The following is an 8,682-nucleotide window of genomic DNA, read 5'->3' as shown; positions in this document are numbered from 1 at the left end:
ACGCTACTCATTAGCTATTGTTACAATGTGAACAAAAAACTCCGTTATTACAGCAAAGAAAGCGCGCCTAGTAGCGAACAAAGAATTGGGAGCTTTTCTAGCCAGGCTCTACCTAACTGGGTAGTGCGATCCCTCGTGCAATGCGCAGAACTGCCGATGAGAGCGAAAAGCCGGCTTCAAGCCTCTCCTAGAAAGGACCGGAATACTTGCGTTGGGTAGAGGGCAGCGAAATTGCAAGTGGCCGCTACGCGGCGTTTGAGCGCTTCGCGCGGATATCCGGCTGCAGATCGTCTAGGTCATGTGATGTCACCGCCCCATGTTCAGCGACGCCATTATGTAAACATAGTGTAGAAAAAACTGTGGTTAAAACTTAAATATTCGATGTTTTTTTGTTATTTCTCATGCTTATTTATCATGTCAAGACACAAACATGTAGCCTGCAAATGTACTTATATTCATGTATACATATTACCTGTGTGGATAATGCATTCACGGTATATGTACATGACTTGCCGTGCGTAGATACATGTATGATGTAGGCCTACATTACATGTAGAGATACATGATTCTACCCGAGCGTGATAAGCCTGGTGATCAGTGTGTACTCGCATGACTCACCTGGTCTACAATAACCCTGGGCTGATCATTCTCATGGCAGCATATTATACATTCAGGTGCCGTACTCATTAATTCACAAACACCACAAGAACACCAGTATTAGTCTACAGTCCTATCGGATACCGAAGCTTCCATTCCGCCATGTTGTGACAGATTCTTGAGTTTGCGCCGACTCTTTGCGTTGCTTTTTTAGACTATTCTCCTCAATTTCTTCCTGTGTATATTCAGGCTCAAACCTATATCCAACTGGTAAATCACTATAAATATCATCATCATCTGAGTAATCACTAGAATCATTGAAATTATCGCCGTCTGTTTCCATCTTATACACAACACTGAACGTGCGTTAGCGTGGCGTCGCTGAACATGGGGCGGTGACGTCACATGACCTAGATGACTATTCACTTATTTCTATTGTGTTTATTACTAATTGGGTGCCAGATTTGAAATTGAATACGTTATTGAATGTATTTCTATGTATAAAAACGTTACAGAAGTTATGAAATTTGACTTCAATTGTCCTTTAACTACAATACATTGACCACTCAATGAGCACTCAAAATTTGCACTATTTTTCTGATGGCATACTCAACCCAACTAAATACATTTACTGTAGTGTTAGAGTATTCAATAATAACAGTTGTGCACTTTCTTTACAAAAAACGTGAAATGTACATGTATAATTGTTACAATGCAACAATCCTGTCAACCTCACACATTGGATTAGTTTCATTATTTTAGTAACAAGTACTTGTCACACTGCAAAAGTGCATATTCATATATTTCAAAGAATGTAGCTAAAGCTGATGTTTTGACTAAAGTATCTAAAATATATATTATGAGTATGATAACTAATAAAACATTTACAAAATTGTATATACTATCATTACATAATTATAAAAAAACAAGCCTATTTTCAATCTGCATTTATACTTTCACTATGTACATCTGTATGTTTTGAAGTTTGAATTTGAATAGGCACATTGTCATATTAAAATTTAAATACACATTTCAAATCTTAGAGCACTGATATAACACCTCTAATTGATCAGTATTAATAGTAATACCAGACAGTCCAGTCAGATAACTTGTTGATAATTTTATTTTTTTATTCCAATTTTATCTTTTCTGCCTGGATGTCAACTTACAAATTCTGAAATTACATTTTGTTCATCTACCTTGTCTAACATGTCTTGGTGCACATGCATGACCATTGCATTGTTGAGCCTTAACTGGGTCGTGCTGGGTCGGAGGGGGGGGGGCACTCCATATATATTGCATGGTAGGTATGTGCCGCGGGAGAGACCCTCCTTTTCAACCCTAACCCTAAACTTCCGTTCCAGTGCATCGCATTTTTAAGAATATCTCGTTCCAGAGCATTAAGTTTAGTTACCATGCAGATCTTACATTTTTGCCGTTCCGGAGACCCTAGTTTTTAATATTTTCGTTCCAGTGCATCGTACTTCAGAATACGTTGAAGCCGGGCCGTCAAGGCATGCATGCAACGTGTGTGTTGTATGTGTGCGCTGTGTGTGTGTGTGTGTGCGTGTGCGTGCGTGCGTTCATCTCTCTCCGGGTTATAATTTTTCTCCTCTACATAATACAACAATTATTTGTTCAAGTGCTACAGCATAGATTTTAAAGCAAATCACTGTTCCCCCCACAGTTCCGGAGACCCCTTCTTTTAAACATGTCCAGTGTCATAGCATTGAATTTCAATGAAACCCTAGTTCCGAAGACCCCCATTTTCGAACATAGCCAGTTCCAGAGCATACCACATTCAACAAACATTAGTTCCAGAGACCCCCATTTTCAGGTCTGAGTTAGTCCCAGAGCCCCCCCATTTTTGACTTTGCAGTGGCACATAACTACCATAATGTGGGGTGAGTGCCCCCCGGGGTTTCATCTCCTTGGTATATCATAATATGTTGCTCCTTGGTTCCCTGCAAATTTTTTTTTCTTCAAAATAGTGCCACGGCAGTGCCGTGCTGCCGTGGCGGCCACTATGGCCCTGGTAACAATCAGTGCATTCGCGCCCCCCTCCCCCCCCGTACTTCAATCAATGCCGCCCCAGCCAGCAAGCACAAGCCACGATGTGCACAGCCACGGACGTGGGTAACAGGGGTGTCGCGGGCTGCTTTTTTCGTTTTTTTTCTTTGGCGTGCATGCGTGAGAATGCGTAGGCCATGCGGGAGCGCGGGAGAATGGGTCCAGATGCGTGAGTCTCCCGCGAAATGCGCAGCGTGAGACTTAGTAGGTCTGCTAACAGAGTAAGATTTAAACTAAAGGGTGAAATTTTATTTTCGGGGTGCATCAAATGCAGTCTAAGACATTCAAATGTTTTAAATTTTGCTGGGGGAGACTCCCAGAACCCCCTCTACCTCTCTAGCTCCCCTGCGTCTGCCTGCAGAATCCACATTCGTGCCTACTGCACGCCTTTGAATCCATCATGTGCGTTTTTCCCCAAACTGGGAATTACCACCGTTGTCTAATTTTCCCTCAGAAGAAACCCTGGTGTGTAAGAAAGGCCTGTCTCCACACACGGCACGGCAACGGCGCTGGCAAAAGTCAAATGATTTTTACTACACGTCTGCGTGCACGTGTGTGTGTGTGCATGTCCATGCGTGTAGGTGTGTGTTTGTGTGTGTACTGTGTGTGAGGTACTGTAAAAAGTAGTAAAACTGATAAGTACTAACTGGGGAATATAGTCAGCTTTGATGAGCAGCTAATTTTTCTGCCTCAATAGCATCCCGAAGTTACAAAAGTAGTAGAGTATATATATGCATGTGCTGTGAAAACTCTTCTGTGAACTATTAGTATTACTGTAAATAACTATAGTGTGTGTGTATAGTACTGTCTATACTGTACTGCGCGCGTGCGTGTGTGCGTGCGTACGTGCGCGTGCGTGCGTATTGTGCGTCAGGTACTGTAAAAAGTAGATGTTTGTGACTCTACCATCCACAACAGTTGATGTGGAGAGGGGTTTTAGCAGACATAATTTGGTTAAAACAGCTCTGAGAAATAACCTGAAAACAGAAAGTGTTTGTGACATTCTAACCATCAAAATTGAAGGCCCAGAAGAAGAGATGTTTGACTTTGAAAAGTGCTATGTCCAGTGGTGTGCCAAAAAAAATAGGAGAATTTTACTGCCAGCAGTAAAGGAAAAAATTCAGACAATTTGAATGTCTCTGTCAGTCAGTCAGAGTCATGGTGGTGAATCATAGTGTTAGTGTCTCAGTCATAGACAGGTGGTGAATAATAGTTTGTTTGCATTAAATAAGTGTAATTTTGTACTTCATGCATATATAAAGGTTTGTGAAAAAATAAAGAAAAGAAAAATTATTTATCGCCTTTTTGTGTTCAGAAAATGTTAGGCTACAGATGTGGCTAACAGGAATCCAAATTGGCTAATGAAAATTGATTCTGGCTAATTGTTTGGCTACAGAAAAAAAAATCCTAGCTAGGGCCCTGGAGATGGTATAGTTTATTAGGTAGACTGTGTGCAGGTTGTGACACATTACCTAAGATTTGTTCGGTGATGCACTGCTAGTGCCAGTAATGGTTAAAAGCTAGAGCTTGGTATTAGTACTTCTACTACTATGAGTATTGGTACGCACTGCCCTGTGTACTCGTTACACTGCAGTAACGACAGATCGAATAAAATAACTTTTTGAAGACATTGGTGTGACAATGTAGATTGTAGGTATTATGACAGATATGCCATATCAGATGAAAATATTTTATTAAAAGGGGATACCGATTAAAACTTAAAGGGGATAAAAAATTTAATCAAGATGAAGTCCCACAGAGATCTATCTATATCTTCTTTCTATCTGGGATTAATGATAATGACGGTACACGGTACGTTTGTTAATTTAATTGTTACTCGGTCAAATTGCACTAGCTGGCAGCAAGATCAAGTCCGCCCCCACCTAGCTCTCGTACTCTGGTTCGCCACAGGCCTGTGGCTGTGGCAACAAGATCTATACATGGTACGCTCACGCTGCAGCACGTATACGTGACATGTCATATGATATATATAATCATGAATGTGTCACGTGCTGTATGTAGCATGCCATGGCCTGAGCGTGGTCGGGGCGGACTCCGACTAGATTTCCCAGCCAGTGGAAGTGGCAGTGCAGTGCCAGTGGATCAATCGCCAGTCAATGTTACAATCACAGGCACTTGGAGCGTTTCAATAAAATATAATGCTAAATAAATACGATATCTATTTACTACCAGTCTTAATGTTTCTATACTCTCTTTCACCTATTATTGCCGACAATTTCCTGTAAATGCCGTCCAAATGCTCATCTGCAACAAACGCTGGCTGCCGCTGCACAGTGACACATAAATATATTATAGCAGGTAGGAAAGCGTGCTGCCAAAATTCGCTCGACGCTACACTTCAAATTTTCTGTTCTGATATAAGCAACTCTTAACAAGTGACTGTGAGATAGCTTGAACAATGAACCTTTGTTACCTGGCACTTATTTAGTTTGTAAGCACAAAGACGTTCAATATGTGTGCATAGATTTGTTTTTTATTCCTAATATTACTAAAAAGGGAAAGACACCCTTCATTTAATCTTTTTGTTTAAATATGTTACCTAGTATTATGATGCACATGTAGGTCATCACTGTTTGATATCATACTTACTTTACTTAGGCTAGCATTTACTTTACTTTGGCAGCATGAGCAAATAAGTTTGTGTTGAGCTTAGGCATTAATGAAGAGATGATAATTTTAAGCACAACTTAAGCACTTAACACTTTTATCCAGATAGGAACACAATATGTGTTGAAAATGTAAACTGAAGAATGTACAATGTTTTTGAGGTGCACATGCACACTAGGTGTGAGAAAAACATGACCAAATGCATTTTTTTGATGCATGGACAAAGTGTAACGTAACTAACCGTAACGTAACTAACCATGTTTTTGTTGTTACTGTGAAAATTTTTAAAGTTATTACTAAAATGTTTCATATCAAATAACTTGCCAAGACACCAGCAATAACATGAATGTCACAGTTTGTTTTAGTTGAACCTAGTTTGAGGAAACTTTGGGGACAAAATCTTGTCATTTTTTTCCATGTCCTCTTTATGTAACGTAACTAACCGAAATTAAAGTTCTTGTTATCATTTACTGAAATGTGTCTCATGATTCTGTTTTATGGTGTGAAGTAGGTTTTGTCTAGAGGTATTGACACTACAAAAATAGAAACATAATATCAAAGCATCTTCATGTAGAAGCCAACCTTAGAGTAAAAATGACCATAAAGTGTAACGTAACTAATCATGGAATTGCCCATATGTAGACAGCAACTTGCGGCAATTAATAAACTATTGTTCGCTCCCGTTGCGCAGTTTATGTAAATGGCTGCAAGTACAGGGCACAGGCGGCACACTGCATTTAGGGAAACTACCACGCTGCTTTCCAACTCCCGTACGAGCCTCGTCAAAGCCGCCAGTGAAGCGTTGCAAAAACGTTGCAGCGTAAAAATGAGGTCACGAAGAGCGCCGGTGGGTGTTTCCTGATTCCGACTGCCATTTACATAAACTGCGCAACAGGAGCGAACGCGAGAATTTCAGGCTTTGTGTGATTTCGGGTGACACAGCTCGGTTACGAACACAGACAGTATGATTTTATAACAAGTGAACACTGTTCTTCAAATAAAAACAAAGATGGAGTAGAATGGTTGAATATTTGTGTTGTATTCGTATGAAATCAAGCAAGCGTCGAGCGAATTTTGGCAGCACGGTTTCCTACCTGCTATATATTTATGTATCAGTGTGCAGCGGCAGCCAGCGTTTGTTGCAGATGAGCATTTAGATGGCATTTACAGGAAATTGTCGGCAATAATAGGTGAAAGAGAGTATATATACAAACATTAAGACTTTGTAGTAAATAGATTTCTAATTTATTTAGCATTATATTTTATTGAAACGGTCCAAGTGCCTGTGCTGACGAAATCTATTTACTACCAAAGTCTTAATGTTTCTATACTTTCTTTCACCTATTATTGCTGACAATTTCCTGGAAATGCCGTCCAAATGCTCATCTGTAACAAACGCTGGCTGCCGCCATGGCTGCCGCTGCACACTGACATATATAAATATATAAATAAAAATTTGCTCGACGTTCGCTTGATTTCACACGAATACAACACAAATATTCAACCATTCTACTCCATCCTTGTTTCTATTTGAAGAACAGTGTTCACTTGTTATAAAAATATACTGTCTGTGTTCGTAACCGAGTTGTGTCACGCGAAATCACACAAAGCCTGACGAAATTCTCGTGTTTGCTCCCGTTGCGCAGTTTATATAAATGGCTGTCAGAATCAGAAAACACCCACCGGCGCTCTTCGTGACCTCATTTTTGTGCCGCAACGCTCCACTGGCGGCTTTGACGAGGCTCGTACGGGAGTTGGAAAGCAGCGTGGTAGTTTCCCAAAATGCACTGCGCCGCCTATAGCCCTGTACTTGCAGCCATTTACATAAACTGCGCAACGGGAGCGAACGCGAGAATTTCGTCAGGCTTTGTACATCCCAACTCGTTTTGACGATCCCCCACCGACGTCCCAAATATCGTGACCGTACGTCAAGCGGTTAAGATTTGTGCCCAACTGTTGACGGACGGACGGACGGACGGACGGACGGACGGCCGGACGCACGCATGGTCGGACGCACACTCATGCGACCCTACAAGCTGCATCTAACTATGTCAGATGAGCTAAAAACTGCCGGGCATTTAGGAAATCGAAGACCGTGCCCAGCAGCCGTCAGATATATAAATGAAAATGTGTCAGTGTGCAGCGGCAGCCAGCGTTTGTTACAGATGAGCATTTGGACGGCATTTCCAGGAAATTGTCGGCAATAATAGGTGAAAGAGAGTATAGAAACATTAAGTCTTTGGTAGTAAATAGATTTCGTATTTATTTATCATTATATTTTATTGAAACGCTCCAAGTGCCTGTGCACTAGTACAGGTTCGCAATGCATGATGTCATTGATGATGGGACTTTCTGTTTTTAAAAGTTTTCGACACTTGACTTGTTTTACACAGTCTACTCTTCTCTAGACTTAGACCGAATAATTCTGTCCCATATAACCCTTTTTATATTTTGGTGAGGGTTATTGGGACAGAACGGGGTTCATTAAAATTTTGTGAGATCGCATGCAAAATGCATGCGCTGCTAATGCAGCCCGTACGCCAGTCTATCAGGCCTCCTGCAGCGCCACAGATACAAGCGAGAACCAGGGGCTAAATTGTAAGACTCGCTCTGATTGGTCTGATTGTTTGTAAATGGCGAACGTAATTTACTAAAGTTAAATGAAGCGGGGTTTCTGAAAAACAATCTTTTAGGAAGTGAATGTATACACATATCAGTAGCAAGGTAAAGCCATGTTGAAGGGAACGGTAGGTTTTTTTTCGCGCCAATAGCGGCGTACGGGCCGCATTAGCAGCGCATGCATTTTGCATGCGATCTCACAAAATTTCAATGAACCCCGTTCTGTCCAAATAACCCTCACCAAAATATAAAAAAGGTTATATGGGACAGAATTATTCGGTCTACTCTAGACTTAGCTCCAAGAAACGGTATTGCTAGGGATAGAATTGTATAGACAATCCGTCGCACAGACTGGTCGGGCTACTCTAGACTCTAGTCTTGTCGTGCCGAATGTGACATATAGTACAAAGAAACTCGGTATTCTATTCTTACCTGAATCACAACCGCATAATTATAATAATTATAACGCAGTGGCTACGGGTACGGTAGCCGTCGGTCGTTGACGCCCCTTTTTAGCGTTAGGGTTAGGGTTAGGATTAGGGTTATGGTTAGGGTTAGGGTTAGGGTTCTAGCTCATCTAAACTCTCAAATCGTTAATTTATTTCCCAAGGCGTTATTTCGAAATCTGGCGCCACCGCCGCCATCTTTGTCTCGTTAAGTATGAAAGCGAATGGACTCCCGTACCCGTAGCCTCGAGACATTAAGATACGGCTACCGTACCCGTAGACACTTCCTAATTAATAATAATACTACTACTACTACTACTAC

General features: G+C 41.2%; 1 protein-coding gene across 1 annotated transcript in view; it reads right to left on the bottom strand.

Annotated features, from left to right (window-relative positions):
- Positions 1-8,682, bottom strand: part of LOC106807877 (protein Mis18-alpha-like) — an 11,814-nt gene that overhangs the window by 2,051 nt on the left and 1,081 nt on the right. The gene's annotated exons all lie outside the window — the stretch shown is intronic.

The sequence above is a fragment of the Priapulus caudatus genome, unplaced genomic scaffold (assembly GCF_000485595.1).
Source record: "Priapulus caudatus unplaced genomic scaffold, Priapulus_caudatus-5.0.1 Scaffold239, whole genome shotgun sequence".
NCBI lineage: Eukaryota > Metazoa > Priapulida > Priapulimorpha > Priapulimorphida > Priapulidae > Priapulus > Priapulus caudatus.
Note: the sequence above shows the minus strand (reverse complement) of the source record. Positions and strands in the feature narration are given on the sequence as shown.